Source organism: Cetorhinus maximus, chromosome 1, assembly GCF_964194155.1.
Source record: "Cetorhinus maximus chromosome 1, sCetMax3.hap1.1, whole genome shotgun sequence".
NCBI lineage: Eukaryota > Metazoa > Chordata > Chondrichthyes > Lamniformes > Cetorhinidae > Cetorhinus > Cetorhinus maximus.
The window spans coordinates 92,803,210-92,826,987 of record NC_135879.1 but is presented as its reverse complement, the minus strand read 5'-3'; the positions used below and the strand labels follow the sequence as shown (position 1 = coordinate 92,826,987).

The 23,778-nt window shown below is 45.1% G+C and overlaps 1 protein-coding gene across 2 annotated transcripts in view; it reads right to left on the bottom strand.

The window, feature by feature from the left end:
* Positions 1 to 23,778, bottom strand: part of cfap299 (cilia and flagella associated protein 299) — a 969,734-nt gene that overhangs the window by 51,548 nt on the left and 894,408 nt on the right. The gene's annotated exons all lie outside the window — the stretch shown is intronic.

Sequence of the window (23,778 nt, the reverse complement as noted above, 5' to 3'; positions counted from 1 at the left end):
CTTGGACCTGCAAGCTGTCACAGCGGCATTGACTGCGGCAGGTCAGTGCCAGTGTGGAAGATGCTTTGGGCACCAAGTATCCCAGCTTGGTGCCCATCCATCTGCGGCTAGCTGGGAGGTTTGAAGCGACCTCATGTCGGCGCAGCAGCTGCCTGTCGTCTCTGCGTGCTCCTCTCAGGGCGCTCCGGATGAGGGCAGCAGCTCCTCCGCCCCTCTGCCGATGACCGTGGCATCCGATGAGTCTGCGGCGATTGGGAAGAAGCCAGCTGTGGATCTGGCCACTCCCTCCCTGGCGGGGCCATCAAATGCTCCATGGGCCAGAGGACGTCTGCCAAGGTCATTGAGGCCAACAGGACAGCACAGTGAGCAGGCTGTCTCAGATGCCAGTGCCAGCGAGGGGTCAGCACCAAGACGTAGCACCTGTAAGCGTAAATTTAAGGCACCTTAGGTACACCACGGATTTCTCACCGGTGGTTTTATTTTGGCCCATAGTACTTTCTGGAAGACTTGGTGTGATGTCCAATACCGTTTTTATTTTGCTTTATGAAGTTACATTTGTTCACTCAATAAATTTTAACATGCTGCCATGCCTCAGGGTGATTCCTTACTTCTGCAAGTGGATGGGAAGCTATGATGTTGTGAGTGAGTTGTTTGACATTGAGCTTTATTGACAAGGGTCTTAGTTAATGTTAGTATCCAGGCAGATTTAGCACTCAGGTATCAAATGTGGAGCCTGCAACCCTGGCGTGTGTTGAAGGTCCATCTGTGTTGGGCTGGCTGAAGGTTCTTTGGATTAAAGCCTCCTGGGTGTCCCTTCCACCCTGGAGTATGTCAGGGTCAGTGTCTACCCCCTCAGCATTTCCCTGTGCATGCTCATCCTCGGACTCACTGCTGGACTCATCATGTGCATCCAGAGCAACTGTGTCTACGTCTTCCTCATCCACTGCATCACCTCTTTACGGTGCCAAATTGTGGAAAGCGCAGCATGCAACCACTATCAGCGACACATGATCTGGAGGGTACTGGAGTGCGCCCCCTAAGCGGTCCAGACATCGGAAACACATCTTGAGAAGACCGATAGTTCTCTCCATTACAGCCCTTGTGGAGGCATGGCTCCTATTGTACCACTGCTCAGCCTCTGTTCTTGGATGGCCGAGAGGTATCATGAGTCTCACAACGCTCAGGGGATAGCCCTTTTCACCCAGCAGCCATCCATCAAGCCGGGCTGGAGCACCCTGGACATGGGGGAAGCCAGCAATCACTGCAAAGCCTCTGGCTCGCTCTGTCTGGCTGGCCTCGTCCCAGTGGTAGTGGATGAAAGTCAAAGCATGCCTGAACAGAGCGTCTGTCACCTGCTTGACACAAGTGTGAACAGCTGTTTGGGAGACTCCACAGAGATCACCTGCCGACCCCTGGAAAGATACGGAGGCATAGAAGTTGAGGGCAGCTGTGACCATTAGAGCCACTGGCATGGGGTGTCCACCCACACAGTTTGTGGAGATCTCAGGGCCTATCATCTGACAGATGGAGGTGACTGTCTCCCTTGAGAGATGGAGCCTCCTTCAGCATTGCACCTCAGATATATTGAGGTAGCTGATTTGCTGCCTGTATACCCTGGCAGCAGGATATCAGGTGTCTTCTGCGGCCCTTCCGCCTTGTACTTACTGTTGGCCCTGCGCCCCTTGTGCCTGCGCCTCTCCTCTCAAAGGTGGCTCCCCTGGAGGCTAAATGTGGACCCCTGGCCTCCCCCCAACTTCTGGCCCTCCCTTCCTCCTTAGATGAGGTGCCTCCGGTGGTGAGCAGAACTCCCATTCCCAGGTTAAGGGAAGGCTTCCTGAAAGCCGCAGGCCCCAAAAATGATCTTTACTGTAGAGTCCTGACCAAGGCTTTTACTCCTGTCCAAGCAGCTGGTATAAGTTTTGAAGTATTCCTGCTCACACAGGCAAGTATCAGTTACTTTCACACTTATATATCGCGATGGCGTGCGGTGATGTTGGGACACATGTCCAACGTCACTGCGTGTCATTTTGCGCATTGGCGGGCCCTGCACGTCAACGGGAAAATTCTGCCCTGTGCTACAAACGTGAGGTTTTATAACGTTGCTATGTTTCGAGACTGTGTCTTTATTTGGGGTAAATTGGAGGAATGGGGTGGGGGGGGGGTTCATGTGACCTATTCTGGATTCTGCCTGACAACAAGCTCGGGTGGCTTGGTTGTTAAAGGTTGCAAGGTTGTCTTAATGGGAAGAAGGTGTGAGATATTCAGGCCTGTAAACAATGACCAGGGCACCTGTGCGAATGGTGGGTAGACTGTTTGGGCGGGTTTTTCTGGTCCTGCCAGCGGTGGGCACCATTGAGGGTGGGACGGGAAAATCCTGGCCTTAGTCTCCAAGTCCCAGGGAAGTACTAGGAATATCAGGTTTTGTAAATGGTTATACTTTAAAATGTCTATTTTATTCCAAGATAGAATTATTTGTGGGGGAGGGGAGGGTGTCCAGTGGTTAGCTAATTAGCACTTCTACATGGGTAGAAGGCCCATGTCATTCACGTTGCCATGGAGATGGGCTTTGAGAGGGGAAGAGCCGATTGGAAACCATTGTAGGATTGGGTTCAGATTTTTCTAAAGTATCTCTGATCCTTACAGAAAGGGTCACCTTGAAAGAATAAGAGAGAGAGAGATGGAGAGAAGCGAGATAGAGGCAGAATCAGCACATGGTTAAGCATGCAAGAATGTGGATGGGAGCCCACACTTGGATTGAAGAGACTATGTTTGTAAAACAAGACTGGAAGACTTGCCTAGCTTTGGCTTGAGGAAAGAATCTCCAATGCATCCCTCGCTGTAAAAGTTAGTTCTGGGATTAGGAGTTATCTGGCTGGGAAAGGAAAATAATGTAAGCAAGTCCTTAGGAGCTAAGAATTGCTTTGGACTCATTCTGAGAGAATAGAGTGCTACTTAAGGGTCAGAGTAAAGTATAACTGTGGAGGGAGATATTTGCTCATTGTAAATGTTAAATGAGAGATCTTTTCTGTAGTTAGAGTATAAGTTAGCTACTGAAATAGGGTTTCATCAATGTTGCTTTTAGTTTGTGTGTTGCAGTAAAAGTCTTAAAACTTGAAACCTTTGTTGTGTAATCCTTTCAGCCATTCATACCAGAAGTTCGAATTTCTTTTTAAAAGTAAACAGTCTCTACAAGGATTATAACAACAGATCATTTGTACTTACTGACCGAAAATGGTAGTTTGTGTGAATAGATCATGGAAACTGAGTTGATGAACTAATTGCTTTTTTTATTTTTGGAAGACTTCAGTCACATGGTTTGCTGTGTCCTTGTATAAGACACAAGTGCCACAATTCTAGAAGTGTTTAAATTGAGAAACAGAAGTGAAGGGCCAAGGTCCACAATCCAGGACACAATAAAGTGAAACGTAAAAAGTAAGGTGAAGTAGGTTGAGAAGTAGTGACTGGGCGATGCCAAAACTGAATATAAAAGTCGATAGATTGTAAGAAGGGAAGATTGAAGTAGGTGTGACAAGGAGTTCTGCAGATTTAACATAGACCAGGAATTTCCCCAGAGATGTTCCTGCTCCACTGCTGCAAATGTCTGTCACAAGGTCTCTGCTTCTTCTTGTGAAATTCCGGTAGGAATTTTCTAAGGAAATTCCTGACGTGGGTGACAGTGATAAATTTATATTTGACAATAAAATGTTTATTTTTATTAGCAATAGGTAAAAGGCCATTTGGCTTAACTTCCAGGTATTGTTTTGAGTGTAGAATTGATGCAATTCAGTTGTGGGGTGAGAGGGGGGGGGCACATGGGAGGTGGGGAGAGTGGAATTCTGGACAGAATGGACTGAATTTTAACTTTTGGATCCACTTGCAGTGGGGGAGGCCAGCAGCTTGTCAGAAGTCTGAAATACTGAAAGCTTGGCTCAGCCATGGCATTAGCATCACATTTCGAAGTTTCTACACCAATCGGAGTGGGTGGATATGATTGCGACCTGCACCTAACTGTTCAAACCTCAGGACTTAAAAGGATCCTGGCAAGTGACAGAATTAATCCAGCCTGCAGTTGTCAGGAGAGAGACAGCAACTCCACTGATTGTCATGATCTCCAGCTGAGGTTACCACTGGACAAGCCTGATCCCTGATCCTGCTTGGTTTGATCTTTAAGCTTTTTATGATATTGTTGTTTCTCCAGATCCCATTTCGAAAAGGTCTTTTCCACTTCTCTTTGAGCAGTGTCAATTATATTCTCCCCGTGGAGTTTCATAGTTCGTTCCAACCCTTAAACTCTTTTGCATAATCCATGAACTATATCATGCCACTCCTTTAAAGATTTTGAATGGTCTTTTGCAAACTGTCTACTTGCCTGGATTCCAACTGCTGTGTCTTGTATATTAGCACAGCAATCACTTGTAAATCAGTATCTCTGGTCATTGACTTTTTCAGGCCATTTTGCGCTTTCAGTCCTTTTCCTTGATAATACTTAGGCCAGGATTTTCCCTTCTGTGATTTGGGGGTGGGGCCCGCTTATCGAGGGGAAAATGGCATGGGATGATGTTGGGAGGAACCCCCGACATCATCCCGGTCCATTTAAATATTCAGGAAGGCGGGCGGACAGCAAAATCAGCTGTCCGCCCGCTAACCTGTCAATGGTCAATTAAGGCCATTGACAGGCTAATTAAAGTAATTAAAGACCTGCCCGGCCAACCTTAAGGCTGGTGGGCAGGCCAGGAGCCCCAGTGGGCTTCTGATTATTCATGAAACTTCATCCACTGGCGGGATGAAGTTTCATGTCCGTTTTGTAAAAAATTAATAAAGTTTATGTGTTTTTTATTAACATGTCCCATCTCGTGTGACATTGTCACATGAGGTGGACATGTTAATAATTTTTTAATGTTTCTATTTTTAAAGTTTTTTCCGCTGTCACAAATCTCCCTGAGGTAGCACTTTGCCTCAGGGAGAGTTTCGAGCGCACGTGCGAAAAAGCGCACTTTGACAGATGGGGAATCCCTCCCCTCCTTGCACAGGAAACACATAGTGCTTCCCGTTGGGGATGCCACAGGGCGGGCCTTAATTGGCCCGCCCACTTAAAATGGTGGCGGGCCCCGTTTCAGTGGCGGGGGTCGGCTGGCCGCCCACCGCCGAGCTGGTGGGGCCCGCCCATCATCCAAGGGCAAGATTCTGCCCTTAGTTTTCAATTCTGCAGGCACTTGAGTTGTTTTCATATTGTCAATTACTGAGGTTGATTTGTTAAGTTTGCTTCTGCAAGTTTATCATTTAGACATTTCAAGTCCTCAGTCAAGTATTCTACTTTCTGTGACTTATTCTCAATTGTTCCCGCCCATTTTCTTCTTTCATTAGCAAACTCCTCTTTTATACATGAAAGTTGATTTTCATCAGTTAATCAGGTTTTCCTTCAATTGCTTGTCATCTGCAATAAGAGTTTCATTTTTGGCCACAGTAGTTTTCTGAAATTTGCTAAAATCAACATGATCCACCACCTGGTGCAATACAGTCATCGCCATATTACTGTCTCCACTAGCCAAATCATTACCCAGAATAAAATCCACCCCTTCAATAGGTGATTTAGGAATAATCCCCACCGTAACAATTCCATTTACAAAATGACTTTGTAAGTTGACTTTACACAAAGACATAGGTTCATAAATTCCATTAATACCCCTTATCAATCCTTTTTCTTTCATAAAACTACCTGGAACACATATTGTATCATCAGCCACCATTAATGATTGATCTGCCCTGGATCTCTCAACATTTTAATCTGATTACTTATTTTGTTGGAGGAGTAAGGGAGCACTACCCCCTTTGACACAAAACATCCAGACCCTCTGTTAGCCTGACTCACTTCAACAGTAATCAAAGAAGAATTCTCTGGGCTATCCCGAACAATATTCCCCTCCGAGGGAACATGTTTCACATGTACTACTGCTACAATTTTAACAACCATTTCCTTTTCTGATGCAACCTTTCCTGAGGATTTCTTTGGCATTCCTACTACTGCAATACGTCTGCCATTTAATCTCCAGCAATCTGCTCTAATATGTCCCAACTTGTTACAATGGAAACACTTAGGCTTTCGAATATCACTACCACCCTCAGTACCTTCCTTTCTGGTCTGAGGAGAAATTTCCTGAGAATTCCCAATTGTTCCTTCTCTCCCCTGGCTACTTGCCTTCCTTTCACCTTCCCATCTTCTATCCTTCCTGGGTCTATGGGAATGATGGAAAAAGGGTTCAGATTTATGAACCAGTTCATAATCGTCAGCCATCTCTGCTGCCTGTCGAGCTGTTTTAATGCAAATTACAAAAGCTATCTTATACTCTAATGTTCACAGAAAGTACACAGTCCATGTAAACCAATAAGTGACCTGTGGTCAGATACACCACACTCTGAAACCAAGCGCTAGATGCCACCTCAACTAGATGCTATGGACCTCTCATCAACTCCCATCAGACTCTTGTCACCGTGAGCCAATCTGTCTCAACTGACACTTTCTCTCAGATGCCTTCCACAAGGGTTCACCTCCAGGTTTTGAACTTTCCTTCTGACGTTCCTCTTCCCTGGGTCACCACATGCATTCAAGCTGTCTTCCATGCACTCTCTCTCATCCACTCAGCCAACACCAGTACGCCATTGCTTTTCATGCCCATAGCAAAGAGTTACAGACCTTCAGTTGTCTGTTTGGACCTTCTTGCGTCTTGCAAGTTGTTCTCACTTTAAATCTGCTTTCTGCAGCTTTTATGTCTTTAAATCTGAAGCTTGGAGCCTTTCTCTCTGCCCCTCACTCTTACCTTCACTTAACAGGACTTTTTCGGGTTCCTGTCCTTCGTTTGATTAGAAGGTCTTCTTGGGATTTTTCCCTGTTTCTGTCCCACTCAGCCCAATTCTTCTACTTTTGTTTGCTTAACTTAGCTTACAGTCATAAAAACCCTCATTAGAGACGCAGACACCTTTTTAAAGTGAAACTAGTTCTCAATTTAACCTTTCTTAACACATAAAATCAAAAATGCAAACAAACTTAAACTTTAAAGCTAAAACTCATTCTTAATACCTACAAATACCAACATAACATACTTAAATTGTCTCTATTTCCTAACACTATCTCATCATGTATAATACCATGAAAGATCATTAATTATAAACTAAAAGTTTTTGGGTGGAATGATCCCAGATTTGCACTAAGTGCAGTTGCGGGCGGGATAAAGGATGTTTTATCCTCTGGCAGCAATGCTGGTTTTTCACACTGTATCATCCGAGTTCTGCCTCATTAATCATGCTTTCCCAGGAAACACGCCGTTTTGATGGCAGGTGGGCTCTCATTTGCCTGCCACGCCATAACCTCACTGCTTCCTCATGCTGAGTACCATATTTAAAGTGCAGCCGTGTGCACACCTCTCAGTGCTTCCAGCCCAGGACTGCTGCACAGAAGGCATGGCCTCGAAAGGCAAGAAGACTGCAGCCCTCCGATTCAGTAACGCATCCCTAAAACGTCTTTTGCATGCTGTGGAGGCCCGCCATGATGTCCTCTACCTCTGCTCTGGCCACAGGAGGTCCAGCAATCGCACCACTCTGGCTTGGTAGGCGATGGCAGTGGTGGTCAGTGCCAGTGCTGTACAGAAGAAGTTGGCCATCCAATGCAGAAAGAAGATGAATGCTCTCATCTGTGCTACCAGGGTAAGGCAATCATCTCATCACACTGAACTTACAAACTCAAGCCCATCACACATTCACTGGCATTTCACTCACTTCCAGCTCAAGGGACATCAACACTTACTCTCACACACACGCTCTTACATCTCCATCAGGCCTCATCTCCTCTGGAGACTGCCTCCTCAGCTCTCACCATCTTGAGGCCACTTGCACAGATCAACATGTGCCCCCACACACATCCTGGGATACCCTCCTTCCCCAGTACAGCCCTCACCCCTTCCTTTGCCTAAGGCCACTTCTCCCTTCCCCCAAGCAAGCCCTAGCCCTGCAGCTTTTGAAAAGCCATGCCCATCTTATGGCGGGTCTGGTAGGTAGATACTGGCCCGTAAGCCCCCACTAGAAGTGATGTGGCGCTGTCTGCAAATCCTGGCACTGATGACTGTGAGTGCTGACCGAAGCAAAGTAGGTAAAGAAACCTCAAAGTCCTGAGTGAAGTGCAGCTCACCAGGTGCATGTTGCTTATGTATAGTTGTGAAACACATCGGCGTGATTATCCAGCGTGGGGTGATGATTCCAGAGAGCTGGGCTTATAATGATATGTCGCTGTATTACAATGATGTCCGTAGGTGGGAAACATGGCCTGCCATTGAGGGGCAGAGCGGATGGTTGCAAACTGGTTTCATGACGTTGTGAAACCAATTTTTGGCCTTCTCGCCATATTGTCCACTCACGCCGTCAAACACGCCCGACGCCAACGGGCATGAAAAATTCCGCCCTTTGTGTCTGCACTCATTTCTGTTGTGTAATACTGCCTTCCAATAGGTCATACTTTTACCATCACATTTTCTGCCAAACTTTGTTGATTATATCAAATTAAGATATAAGTAAATTGGAATTGAAGAAGCAGGGAACGTAAGCATCAAATGTGAGAAACTACTGAGAACTGATAAAAAGAACCAGAAACACCTTTTGGATAAAATGTCTTTGCCCCTATTTTCTCAGTAACTGAATTTTTCATGTACAAAGTCTGTCCACCATCTACAAGGCACAAGTCAGGAGTGTGATGGGATACTCTCCACTTGTCTGCAACTCCAACATCACTCAAGAACCTTGACACCAACTAGGACAATGCAGTCTGCTTGACTGGCCCCCATTCACCACCTTAAACATTCACTCCCTTCATCACTGACACACAGTATCAGCGGTATGTACCAGCCATAAGACGCACTAAAGCATCTTGCCAAGGCTCCTTCAAAAGCACCTTCCAAACCCACAACCTCTACCACATAGAAGAATAGGAACTGCAGACCCAATCTAAAAGTTCCTCTCCAAGTCACAAACTATTCTGACCTGGAAATATATCAGCATCCCTTCATTGTCGCTGGGTCAAAATCCTGGGAAACCCTCCCTAACAGCATTTAGCAGGTATACCTACATCACAAGCAGCTCAAGAAGGTGACTCACCACTACCTTCTCAAGGGCAATTAGGGATGGGCAATAAATGCTAGCCTTGCCAGGAATCCCTACATTCCATGAATAAATGAAAAAACGTTGCTGAAAATATATTATTTTAACACAGGGTCACAGTGTCAGTGGGGTTAAAAACATCTAGTGAAACTGGGTGCAGTGTTATTGAAAAGTGTCAGCAATGATAGTTTAACAAAACTTTAGCAATAACAAATTGCAAATTGCTTGACAAGGCTACATATACTCACAGACAGCTCTATTTTTATACATCTTTGCATGAAGCATTACACATGTTGGAATAGTTTTTTTGTCCAAAATAAAAATTTGATGGTACTGTCTTTCTTCATGCCTGTTATTTTTGCTAGGTCATTTGGATTGTTTCTCAATAATGCTTCCTCACCTTTGTTTATGACAGTTAATAGTTTTAAAGGTTTTACAAAACTGCACTGTGATATTAGTAACTGGCAGCAATATTCCTTGTAGTTACCAAGTACAGTTATTAAGTACAATACGCAAACTCGACTCTCTGCTGTACCAGATTACTGTAAAGTGCCAGTCTCTGGTGTTGTGGTATATTGCTCCACTTCACACAGCTCTACTTTTTTTGCTTCATTCTATACTTACATAAAAGGCAAACTCCAAATTGTGGCAAAAAATATCTTGCCCTGTATGCAAGAATAGACAATATAAATCCTTCACTACACAAAATGTAGACAAAATACACAAGTAAACTGGCAGGCATTGAAAGAAAAGGAAATTGGAGCCTTTTCAGTGCGCTAATGAAAGGAATAGAAATCACTAACCAGTGTTAGACTTAAAAAGCTGTTAACAGGCATAATTATCCAGTTCATTTTTTCAACATTTTAAGGAAATTTTAATATTGTTCTTTTTATAATAATGTATGACAAAGATTTTCCTCCAATCCAACAAAAAGAAATGATGCAGCAGCTGGCTTCAAATGTTTAATTATGGCACAATGGAAAGCATGATTTACAATGTTTTTTTTTTGATTCAGAAAATTTCAAAATAACGTTTACATTTCTACTTAATGTTTATAGAAATTCTCAGTCATACTTGAAGAAAGGATTAATATCCAAGACGACTTTACAAAGGGTAAACAACATATTTTATAGAGTATTTTTGAACTTATATAACTTTCCCATTGAAAATGTTGTGGCATTTCATTTTCCATATGTTCTCAGATTAACCAATAAATATACACAATATTGAATAAATGCTCTGGTAATTAGTTATTCTTATTAGAGAATGAAGCAGCATTAACTTAGTTTTTTCAGCTAGTTTTTTTCTTGCATTGTCAACAACCAGCAGCAAAATCTGAAGATTTCTTCCTGTTTAAATTAAAGATTTTTCCAGACAAAAAGCCTGGAAACTGTTGAGGGTGAAATTGTAATGCTTGCATTATTTGTACGGTAATGAAAAGAATGTGAAGTAGAATACATTTTCTACCTATACATTGCATTGTATTAGATTGCAATCGAGGCTAAGAGGCTTCTCTGCGCCACTGTAGTGGAGATAGACTTGTTAATGTCAGGATGATGTCACTAAGAAGGAAGTGAACCATATTCAAAGGTTCTGTAGAGTAAAGCTTTAAAATACCAAAATCTTTGTAAAATGATATTGCTAGAATTGTACTTAGCTAAGGACACGCAACATGAGAAGGGAGAACCTGCAGAGATGTTAGGTAAACAGTCCAATACAATGACTATGGTCCCCATCAATTTATTGTTACAGTTACCTAGTATTGGCTGAAGAACAGAGCATTAGGAAGCTATGCTTAGCATTCTGTTAGAGTTCTGAAGCAGCTTTTCTGAAGTGTTAGAAACATAGAAACATAGAAAATAGGAGCAGGAATAGGCCATTTTGTCCTTGGAGCCTGCTCCGCCATTCAATATGATCATGGCTGATCCTGTATCTCAACGCCGTACTCCTGTGCTTTCCCCCACTTTGACACCTTTAGAGTCCAGAAATCTATCTGTATCCTTCTTAAATACATTTAGTGATTTGGCTTCCACAGCCCTCTGTGATAGAGAATTCCATAGGTGCACCACCCTCTGAGTGAAGAAGTTTCTCCTCGTCTCAGTCCTAAATGGCCCACTCCATACCCTGAGACTGTGACCCCTTGTTCTAAAGCCCCCAGCCAGAGGAAACATCATCCCTGCATCCAGTCTGTCCACCCCTGTCAGAATTTTATGTTTCAATAAGATCTCTCATTCTTCCAAATTCCACTGAATACAGGCCTAGTTGGCCCAGCCTCTACTCATATGACAATCCTGCTATCCCAGGAATCAGTCTTGTGAATCTTTGCTGCACTCCCTCTATGGCAAGTATATGCTAACTTACGTAAGGAGAACAAAACTGCACTCCAGGTGTAGTCTCACCAAGGCCCTGTACAGCTGCAGTAAGACATCCTTGCACCTATACTCAAGTCCTCTCGCAATGAAGGCCAACATACCATTTTCCTTCTTAACTGCTTATTGTACCTGCATGCTTGCTTACAGTGACTGGTGTACAAGGACACCCCAGTCCCTTTGTACATCAATATTTTCCAATCTACCAGCATTTAACTAATACTCTGCCATTCTGTTTTTCCTACTGAAGTTCACAAGTATCCGCGATAAACTGCATCTGCCATGTATTTGACCACTCACTTAACCTGTCTAAGTCGCCTTGAAGTCTCTTAACATCCTCCTCACCACTCACATTCCCACCAAGCTTTGTGTCGTCAGCAAACTCAGAACTATTATATTTGGTTCCCTCATCCAAATCATTGATATATATCGTGAACAGCTGGTGCCCAAGCACTGATCCCTGTGGTACTCGAATAGTCACCACCTGTCACTCCGAAAAAGAACCATTTATTCCGACTACAACAAAAAACAAAAAATGCTGGAAAAACTCAGCAGGCCTGACAGCATCTGTGGTGAGCAAGACAAAGTTAATGTTTCGAGTCCATATGACTCTTCAGAGCAGGAGGGAAGTAGAAATGTGGTGAAATATATACTGTTTAAGGGGAGTGGGTGGGGTGGGTACAGATGAAGCTGGATAGAAGGCCAGCGATAGGTGGAGGCAAAGGAGAGATTGTTAAAGATGTCATAAGCAAAAGGTCAAAGAGTTGCTAATAGTGGTAGTTCTGGCCAAAGGAGCTGCTAATGGTGACATTAAGAGTGGAAAGCAGAATGTGATAATGGAAGGACCTGGGTAAGCACTCTGGAAAGTGACAGATGGCCCTAGTCGGGGTGGGGTGGGGGAGGGGACGGTGGTGGGAAAAAAGATCAAAAAGGCTAAAAGCTGGTGGTAAAACAATGAATAAAATGGAAATAAATTTTAAAAATAATAATAATGAAAATAAGTAGGGGAAAATTAAAAAAAAACATGAATAAAAAAAAAGGCAGGGGGTGTGGGGATCAGAAAGGGGTGGGGATGGAGGAGACAGTTCATGGTCTGAAGTTGTTGAACTCAATTTTAAGTCCGGAAGGCTCTAAAGTGCCTAATCAGAAGATGAAGTGCTGTTCCTCCAGTTTGCGTTGAGCTTCACTGGAACATTGCAGCAGGCCAAGGATGGACATGTGGGGCATGAGAGCAGGGTGGTGTGTTGAAATGGCAAGCGACAGGAAGGTCTGGGTCTGCGTTTGGTCTCTCCAATGTAGAGGAGACTGCATTTGGAGCAGCGAATGCAGTAGACCAAATTGAAGGAGGTGCAAGTGAAGGAGAGGGGAAGTAAAGGGGCAGATGTTGCACCTTCTGCGGTTGCATGGGAAGGTGCCGTGGGAAGGGGATGAGGTGTTCGGGGTGATGGAGGAGTGGACCAGGGTGCCCGGAGGGAATGGTCCCTGTGGAATGCTAACAGTGGGGGTGAAGGGAAGACGTGTTTGGTTTTGGCATCATGCTGGAGTTGGCGGAAATGGCAGAGGATGATCCTTTGAATGCGGAGGCTGGTGGGGTGAAATGTGAGGATGAGGGGGATCCTATCATGGTTCTGGGAGGGAGAGGAAGGTGTGAGGGCAGACGTGCAGGAGATGGGTCAGAAATGGGGAGGGCCCTGTCAATCAAGAAAAGAGTTGTGGGAGGGGGCCTGAGTAGGAATGGAACAAGGAATGTTCCCCATACTCCAGAAAGAGACAGGAATACCTGGGACCCATGTGGGTACCCATAGCCACACCTTTTATTTGGAGGAAGTGAGACAAGTTTAAGGAGAAATTGTTCAGTGAGAGAACAAGTTCAGCCAGATGGAGGAGAGTGGTGGTGGATGGGGATTGTTCGGGCCTTTGTTCAAGGAAAAAGCAGAGAGCCCTCAGACCATCCTGGCGGGGGATGGAGTTGTAGAGGGATTGGACGCCCATGGTGAAGAGGAGGCGGTTAGGGCCAAGGAACTGGAAATTGTTGATATGATGTAGGGCATCAGATGAATTGTGGATATAGGTGGGAAGAGACGGAACAAGGGGATAAAGAACAGAGTCAATATAGGAAGAAGTGAGTTCCGTGGGGCAGGAACAGGTTGACACGGTCGGTCTACCGGGACAGTCCTGTTTGTGGATTTTGGGGAGGAGGTAGAAGCGGGCTGTCTGAGTTTGGGAGACTATGAGATTGGAAGCTGTGGAGGGAAGGTCTTCAGAGGGAATGAGGTCAGTGACAATCCTGGAAACAATGGCTTGATGTTCGGTGGTGGGGTCATGGTCCAAGCGGAGGTAGGAGCAAGTGTCGAGAGTTGGTGTTCAGCCTCTGCGAGGTAGAGATCAGTACACCAGACAACAACAGCATCACCCTTGTCGTCAGGTTTGATAACAAAGTCAGGGTTGGACCTGAGAGAATGGAGTGCGGCGAGTTCAGAAGAAGACAGGTTAGAGTGGGTGAGAGGAGCAGAGAAATTTAGAAGGCCGATGTCACGCCAACAGTTCTCAATGAAAAGATCAAGATCAGGTAAGAGGCCAGAGGGAGGGGTCCAGGTGGAGGGAGAATACTGGAGGCAGGTGAAAGGATCTGTTGAACGGGGGAGGACTCCTGCCCAAAGAAGTGAGCATGGAGACGAAGGTGGTGGAAGAAGGGTTCAGCATCGTGCCGAGCCTGGAATTCATTGAGGTGAAGGTGTAAGGGTATGAAACTGAGTCCTTTGCTGAGTACTGAATGTTCAGCATCAGAGAGGGGAAGGTCAGGGGGTATAGTGAATACACGGCAAGGGCTGGGGTTAGAAGATGGGATGGGGTCAGAGGGATGGGAAGGGGTGGAGGGTCCTGGATGGGTGTCAAGATAGGAAGAAATGAGTTCCGTTGGGCAGGAACAGGCTGACACAATCAGTCTACCGGGACAGTCCTGTTTCTGGATTTTGGGGAGGAGGTAGAAGTGGGCCATCCGAGGTTGGGAGACTATGAGGTTGGATGCTGTGGAGGAAAGATCTCCAGAGGAGATGAGGTCAGTGACAGCCCTAGAAACAATGGCTTGATGTTCAGTGGTGTGGTCATGGTCCAGGGGGAGGTAGGAGGAAGTGTCTGAGAGTTGGTGCTCAGCCATTTATTCCTACTCTGTTTCCTGTCTGCTAACCAATTCTCAATCTGTGCCAGTATATTACCCCCAATCCCATGTGCTTTAATTTTACACACTAACTTCTTATGTGGGATTTTATCAAAATCTTTCTGAAGATCCAAATACACCACATCCACTTGTTCTCCCTTACCTATTCTACTAGTTATGTCCTTAAAAAACTCCAGCAGGTTTGTCAAACATGATTACCCTTTCACAAATCCATGCTGACTTTGTCTAATCCTGTTGATATTTTCTAAGTGTCCTGTTATCACATCCTTTAAAATAGATGTTGCATTTTCCCTACTACTGTCTACAACTCAGTCTGTAATTTGCTCTTTTCTCCCTCCCTCCTTTTTTAAACAGTGGGGTTACATTTGCCACCCTCCAATCTGCTGGGACTGTTCTAGAATCTACAGAATTTTTGAAGATGACAACCAACGCATCCACTAATTCCATGCCCACCTCCTTTAATACTGTGGGATGTAGATTATCGGGCCCTGGGGATTTATCGGCTTTTAGTCCCATTACTTTCTCCAGCACTATTGTTTTAGTAATACTAATTTCCTTTAGTTCATCCTTCTCTCTAGACCCTTGGTTCCCTAGTATTTCTGGAGAGTTATTTGTGTCTTCCTCCATGAAGACAGAACTAAAGTAAAAACAGAATTACCTGGAAAAACTCAGCAGGTCTGGCAGCATCGGTGGAGAAGAAAAGAGTCGACGTTTCGGGTCCACATGACCCTTCAATAGAACTGAAGTATAGTTAGGAGAGGGGTGAAATATAAGCTGGTTTAAGGTGGGGGGCGGGGGGGAGAGAAGTTGAGGGTGGGGTGGTTGTAGGGACAAGCAAGCAGTGATAGGAGCAGATAATCAAAAGATGTCACAGACAAAAGGATCAAAGAGGTGTTGAAGGTGGTGATATTATCTAAGAAAAATGCTAATTAAGAATGGATGGCAGGACACTCAAGGTACAGCTCTAGTGGGGGTGGGGTGGAAAGATTGACAAGGTATTAGTTGTAGATTTAAAAATAATGGAAATAGGTGGGAAAAGAAAAATCTATATAAATTATTGAAAACAAAAAAAAAAAGTGAGGGGGAGGAAACGGGGTGGGGATGGGGGGAGGGGGAGTTTAAGATCTAAAGTTGTTGAATTCAATATTCAGCCCGGAAGGCTGTAAAGCGCCTAGTCGGAAGATGAGGTGCTGTTCCTCCAGTTTGCGTTGGGCTTCACTGGAACAATGCAGCAAGCCAAGGACAGACATGTGGGCAAGAGAGCAGGGTGGTGTGTTAAAATGGCAAGCGACAGGGAGGTTTGGGTCTTTCTTGTGGACAGACCGCAGGTGTTCTGCAAAGCGGTCGCCCAGTTTGCGTTTGGTCTCTCCAATGTAGAGGAGACCGCATTGGGAGCAACGAATGCAGCAGACTAAGTTAGGGGAAATGCAAGTGAAATGCTGCTTCACTTGAAAGGAGTGTTTGGGCCCTCGGACGGTGAGGAGAGAGGAAGTGAAGGGGCAGGTGTTGCATCTTCTCCGTGGGCATGGGGAGGTGACATAGGTGGGGGTTGAGGAGTAGTGGGTGATGGAGGAGTGGACCAGGGTGTCCCGGAAGGAACGATCCCTACGGAATGCGGCCGGGGGGGTGAAGGGAAGATGTGTTTGGTGGTGGCATCATGCTGAAGTTGGCGGAAATGGCGGAGGATGATCCTTTGAATGCGGAGGCTGGTGGGGTGATAAGTGATGACAAGGGGGACCCTATCATGTTTCTGGGAGGGAGGAGAAGGCGTGAGGGTGGATGCGCGGGAGATGGGCCGGACACGGTTGAGGGCCCTGTCAACGACCGTGGGTGGAAAACCTCGGTTAAGGAAGAAGGAGGACATGTCAGAGGAACTGTTTTTGAAGGTAGCGTCATCAGAACAGATGCGACGGAGGCGAAGGAACTGAGAGAATGGGATGGAGTCCTTACAGGAAGCGAGGTGTGAGGAGCTGTAGTCGAGGTAGCTGTGGGAGTCGGTAGGCTTGTAATGGATATTGGTGGATAGTCTATCATCAGAAATTGAGACAGAGAGGTCAAGGAAGGGAAGAGAAGTGTCAGAGACGGACCATGTGAAAATGATGGAGGGGTGGAAATTGGAAGCAAAATTAATAAAATTTTCCAGGTCCCGACAAGAGCATGAAGCAGCACCGAAGTAATCATCGATGTACCGGAGAAAGAGTTGTGGGAGGGGGCCGGAGTAGGACTGGAACAAGGAATGTTCCACATACCCCATAAAGAGACAGGCATAGCTGGGGCCCATGCGGGTACCCATAGCCACACCTTTTATTTGGAGGAAGAGAGGAGTTAAAGGAGAAATTGTTCAGTGTGAGAGCAAGTTCAGCCAGACGGAGGAGAGTAGTGGTGGATGGGGATTGCTGGGGCCTCTGTTCAAGGAAGAAGCTAAGGGCCCTCAGACCATCCTGGTGGGGGATGGAGGTGTAGAGGGATTGGACATCCATGGTGAAGAGGAAGCGGTTGGGGCCAGGGAACTGGAAATTGTTGGTGTGACGTAAGGTGTCAGAGGAATCACGGATGTAGGTGGGAAGGGACTGGACAAGGGGAGAGAGAAGGGAGTCAAGATAACGAGAAATGAGTTCCGTGGGGCAGGAACAGGCTGACACGATCGGTCTGCCAGGAGAGTTCCGTTTGTGGATTTTGAGTAGGAGGTAGAAGCGGGCCGTCCGAGGTAGTTGTTTAATTGCTCTGCCATTTCCTTGTCCTCTATTATGAATTCTTCCATTTCAGACTGTAAGGGATCTACATTTGTCTTCATTAATCTTTTTCTTTTTACAGACTTATAGAAGTTTTTATAGTCCTTTTTTATGTTCCTTTCAAGTTTACTCTCATACTCTATTTTTCCCCTCTTAACCAATCTCTTGGTCCTCCTTTGCTGAGCTCTAAACTGCTTCCAATCCTCAGGCTTGCTAATTTTTCCAGCAACATTATATGACTTATCTTTGGATCGAATACTATCCTTAATTTCTTTTGTTGGCCATGGATGGGCCACTTTTACTATTGTGTTTTTGCACCAGACTTTAATGCCAGGAGTATTACAGGTAAAACGGATGAGTTAAGGGTGAGGATTGACATGTGGAATTGTGATATAGTAGCTATCGCTGAGACTGTGGTTGAGGGAAGGGCAGGATTGGAAGCTCAACATTCCGGGATATAGAATCTTCAGGATCTGGCCAAGGTAGATTGGGAACTGTTACATGTGGGGAAATCTACAAAGGAGCAGTGGGGTGTTCAAAAAGGAAATGGGGAAGGTATAGGCTCAACATGTTCCCTCTAGGGTGAAAGGAAGGAGGAACAAGCCCAGAGAACCATGGATGACCAGAGATATTCAGGTTACGATGAGAAGGAAAAGAGAGGTTTTTAGCAGGGGCAAGGGAAGCAAATCAGCAGAGGCATTAGTGGAGTACAGAAAGTGCAGGGTGGAGCTTAAGAAAGGAATTAGGAGAGCAAAGAGGGGATATGAGAAAGCTGTGGCTGGTAAAAGTAGGGAAAATCCCAAGATATTCTATAAGTATATCAATGGGAAGAGGATAACCAGGGAAAGAGTATGGCCCATAAGGAACCAAGGGGGCAGTCTATGGGTGGAGCCAGAGGACATCGCTAGAGTGTTGAATGAATACTTCACATCCGTCTTCACCCAAGAGAATGAGGATGAAGGTATCAAACTCTGGGAGAGAGACTGCAAGGTTCTTAAGCAAATTGATATAGGGAGTGACAAGGTATTGGAGGTGTTGGCAGGCTTAAAAGTGGACAAATCTCCAGGTCCAGATGATCTGTGTCCCAGACTGCTGAGGGAGGCAAGGCAGGAGATCGCAGGGGCTCTGACCCAAAAGTTAAATCCTCTCTGGCCACGGGGGAGGTGCCAGAGGACTGGAGAACAGCAAATGTAGTTCTGCTATTTAAGAAGGGTTGTAGAGATAAGCCAGGGAACTACAGGCCAGTGAGTCTCACGTCAGTGGTAGGGAAACTATTGGAGAAAGTTCTGAAGGAGAGTATTTATCTCCACTTGGAGAGGCAAGGTTTGATCAGGGATAGTCAGCATGGCTTTGTCAGAGGGAGGTCATGCCTAACAAATTTGATTGAATTTTTTGAGGAGGTGACCAGGTGTGTAGATGAGGGTAGTGCAGTTGATGTAGTTTATATGGATTTCAGCAAAGCCTTTGGCAAGATCCCACATGGGAGACTTATAAAGAAGGCAAATGCACATGGGATACAGGGTAATTTGAAAAGGTGGATTCAAAATTGGCTTAGTTGTAGGAAGCAGAGGGTGTTCACAGAAGGATGCTTTAGTGACTGGAAGCCCGTGTCCAGTGGCGTAACACAGGGATCTGTGCTGGGTCCTCTATTATTTGTCATTTATATAAACAACATAGATGACTATGTGGGGGGTAGGATTAATAAGTTTGCGGATGACACAAAGATTGGCCGGGTGGTTAACAGTGAGGTTGAGTGTCTTGGGCTACAGGAAGATATAGACAGGATAGTCAAATGGGCAGATAAGTGGCAGATCGAATTTAACCCTGAAAAGTGTGAGGTGATACACTTTGGAAGGAGTAATTTGACAAGGAAGTATTCAATGAATGGCATGACACTAGGAAGTCCTGAGGAACAAAGGGACCTTAGCGTGTGTGTCCATAGATCTCTGAAGGCAGAGGGGCACGTCAGTGGGGTGGTGAAAAAGGCATATAGGACACTTGCCTTTATCAATCAAGGCATAGATTACAAAAGTAGGGAGGTCATGTTGGTGTTGTATAGAACCTTGGTGAGGCCACAGCTGGAGTACTGTGTGCAGTTCTGGTCACCACATTATAGGAAGGATGTGATTGCACTGGAGGGGATGCAAAGGAGATGCACCAGGATATTGCCTGGGATGAAACATTTAAGTTATGAAGAGAGGTTGGATAGACTTGGGTTGTTTTCGTTGGAGCAGAGAAGACTGAGGGGCAACCTGATCAAGGAGTACAAGATTATGAGGGGCATGGACAGGGGGGGATAGGGAGCAGCTGTTCCCCTTAGTTGAAGGGTCAGTCACAAGGGGGCATAAGTTCAATGTGAGGGGCAAGATGTTTAGGGGGGATGTGAGGAAAAACTTTTTCACCAGAGGGTGGTGACGGTCTGGAATGCATTGCCTGGGAGGGTGGTGGAGGCGGGTTGCCTCACATCCTTTAAAAAGTACCTGGATGAGCACTTAGCATGTCATAACATTCAAGGCTATGGGCCAAGTGCTGGAAATGGGATTAGGTAGGTAGGTCAGGTGCTTCTCACGTGTTGGTGCAGACTCGATGGGCCGAAGGGCCTCTTCTGCACTGTGATTCTGTGAAAAGAGTGTATAACTGTTGCAATGCATACATTAGTTCCTTAAATATTAGCCATTTTCTATCCACCATTATGCCTTTTCATGAAGTTTCCCAATCTATCTTAGCCAACTCACACCTTATATCTTCATAGTTTCATTTGTTAAGATTTGGGACCCTAGTTTCAGGTTTGACTACTTCACTTTCCATCCTAATGAAGAATTCTATCATGTTATGGTTACTATTCCCTAAAGGACCCACACAAGAAGATTATTAATTAACCCCTTCTCATTGCACAATACCAAATCCAGGCTAGCCTGTTTCCTCGTTGGTTCCTTGACATGCTAGTCTAAAAAAACATCTTGTACATACTCCAGGAACACATCTGCCACAGTATTATTGCTAATTTGGTTTGCCCAGTCTTTATATAAATTAAAGTCACCCATGATTACTGTAGCACCCTTGTTCCATGCATCTCTAATTTCCTGTTTAATGCTGTCCCCTATCTTATCACTACTGTTTGGAAGTCTATAGACAACTCCCACTGATGTTTTCTGCCCCTTGTTGCTTCTTACCCCAACCAGACTGATACCTGTATATCTAGATTTTCTGAACCAATATCCTCTCTCACTATTGCACTGATTTCATCCTTAACTAGCAAAGCCACACCACCTCCTTTTCCTTTTTGCCTGTCCATCCTAAATATCTAGTACCCTTGGATATTCAGTTCCCAGACTTGGTCACCTTGCAGCCATGAATCCGTAATCACAATCATATTGTACCCATTTACATCTATTTGCGCTGTTACTTCATCTACCTTATTGCGAATGCTCCATGCATTCAAATACAGTGCCTTTAGATTTGTTTTTTAAACATTTTTACACATCTTTTATTGTACTATGGCCCTATTTGCTGCTAGCCTTGTTTCCTCTGCGTTCCCCTTTTGCTTTCTACTTCTCTGTCTTTCATTCTATCTTTGTGTTCCTCTCTTATATCTCCCCACTCAGATTCCCATCACCCTGCCAATCTAGTTTCAAGCCTCTCCCACACGACTAGCAAATACCCCTGCGAGGACATTGGTCCTGGTCCTGCTGGGGTGCAACCCATCCAGCTTATATAGGTCCCATCTTCCCCAGAATCGGTACCAATGCCTCAGGAATCTAAATCCTCCCTGCTGCACCATCCCTCTAGCCACGCATTCATGTGGTCTATTCTCCTATTCCTGATCTTGCTAGCACGTGGTACTGAGAGTAATCCTGTGATTACTACCTTTGAGGTCCTGCTTTTTAATTTATTTCCTAGCTCCCTATATTCTGCTTTCAGGACCTCATCCCTCTTTTTACCTATGTTGTTGGTACCGATATGGACCACAACCTCTGGCTGTTCACCCTCCACCTACAGAATGTCCTGCAGCTGCTCAGTGACATCCTTGACCCTAGCACCAGGGAGGCAACATACCATTCTGATGTCACATCTGTGGCCGCAGAAACATCTATCTGTTCCCCTTACGATAGAATCCCCGATCACTATTGCTCTCCCACTCTTTTCCGTTACTCTTTGTGCAGCTGAGCCACTCGTGGTGCCACAGACTTAGCTCTTGCTGCATTCCCCTGAGAAATCATCTCTCCCAGCAGTATCCAAAACAGAAAATCTGTTAGAGAGGGGTTTGGACCCAGGCAACTCCTGCACTACCTGTCTAGTGTTTTTACTCTGTCTGGTGGTCACCCATTCCTTTTCTGCCGGTGAACTCTTTACCTGCTGTGTGACCACCTCACTGTACATGCTATCCATGAAGATCTCATCCTTGCGGATGCTCCACAGTGACTCCAAGTACAGCCCCAGCTCCAAAACATGGATTTCGAGTAGCTGCAGCTGGAGACACTTAATGCACAGATGGTCGCCCTGGACACTGGAAGTGACTCTAACTTCCCACATCGCACAGGAGGGGCATTCCACTTGGCCGAGCTGCCCTGCCATGGCTTACTCTGATATTACTCCCTTTACTTTATTTTCCCTAGCTTAGAGAATATTAAGGACAGAAAAAATACTTACCAGTTCCTACTTGCCAAGGCCACAGCTCTTCTTACTGAGGAAAGGTAGAAAATGAAAGGATCACCTCCTTCCCTCTTCACCAAAGTCCCTCTCTCACCAAACTCCAACTGCAGCACTCAAATGCAGGCCAACTCGGCACTCCAGTGCAGACAAAATCAGCACTGTAGATGGTTTGCTTTTATGTTGTCTGAATCTAGCTTCTGAAAACCTGTTTAAGCCAGCTAACTAATTTACTAGCTGTAGCTGCAAGCAGAGCCTGTATAACCCCTGTTTTAAAGCTGGACTAAAGCTCACCTTCTCCCAAACAAAACAACAACTTTTAGTTAGTTGCTAATTTAAAGCAAGATTAGACTTTAAATAAAAATTAACCCTTAGAAGTCCCTCTCTCACCAAACTCCAACTGAAGCACTCTAATGCAGCCCAAAGCAGCATTCCAGTGCAGACAACGGTAGATCAAATAGTGTATTGCAATAGCGACTCTTCTCCCAACCCCACCTCACCCTTAGGTCTCAGGAATCATGATTGTCCACTGCGTACTACATAACTTTGCTCCAAAAAGGCCTCAGTGTAGATCAAGAGGAACAGAATCCTGAAGCCATACTGGATCAGAAAGGCAACAGTGACAAGAAGGCTGATGCTGAAACAGCAATGTAAGACTGGTTCACCAGGCATCAGTACAAGATATATTCCAATAAGCGTCTGAACATCACTTTTTGTGCAAATTCTAGTGCATATCTACAAAATAAACTGCCCATAAAACTTCTGCTTGCTGAACCTTTTCATTGTTGCTCAGTGAAAAAGACACAGAAATACTCAACACAATGTTCAAATCAAATATGGTGCATTTCTTTAAATTATATGGTGTGTAAATGTCATCAACCCATTTTGGAATGGTGCTGTTTCATGTGCTGTGGTTTTTTTTTTGATGTGTGAAACTTAAACCTACCCCTTCTCAATAATCTCCTTGTGGAAAAGGGGATGAGTGCTGGATGTGGGTCTGACTAATAGCTGTGTAAGTCAGTCATGTCCTGCTCACTTTCTGATGAATCTAACGTAATTTCTGTTGGGCCAAATGGGGCTTTTCTTTGAGAGACTTATCCAATTCCAGACACATGCCTTCCATTGGGCACTCCCTAAGAATGCAGGCTGCAGAGGCAAATGTTTGCTCGGGAACACTGACTGTGGCAGCAAGCCGTTCTTCAATTTTAAGAAAACAGAACGTTAGTATGCTGCCTTTATTCTGACTACTTCTTCCATGAATAATGTCTGCTGTTATTGAGGAAGAAAAAAAAAACTTGCACTTATACTGCACCTTTCACAACCTTAGGATGTTCCAAAGTATTTATAAACTGAAGTCACTGTTGTAATGTAGAGAAATGTGCCAGCACCCAGGTAATGTATAGCAATGCCCAACAAATCACTCAGTTATTTGTTTTAGTTATGGTGGTTAAGAGATCAATGTTGACCAAGACACCAGGAATACTCTTGCTGTTCTTCAAATATTGTAATAGAATCTTTTCTGTTCATTTGAGAGAGAAGGCAGAGATTTTGACAGGGCAGCACTATCCCTGTACTGTACTGAAGCATCAGCTTTGGCTATGTGTGCTCAAGTTCTGGATCAGGGTGTAAACAAATGACCTTCTGACTCAGGGGCGTGAGTACTACAACAGAGGCATGGCTGACCCTAGTCCAAGTGTGCCTGACAGTC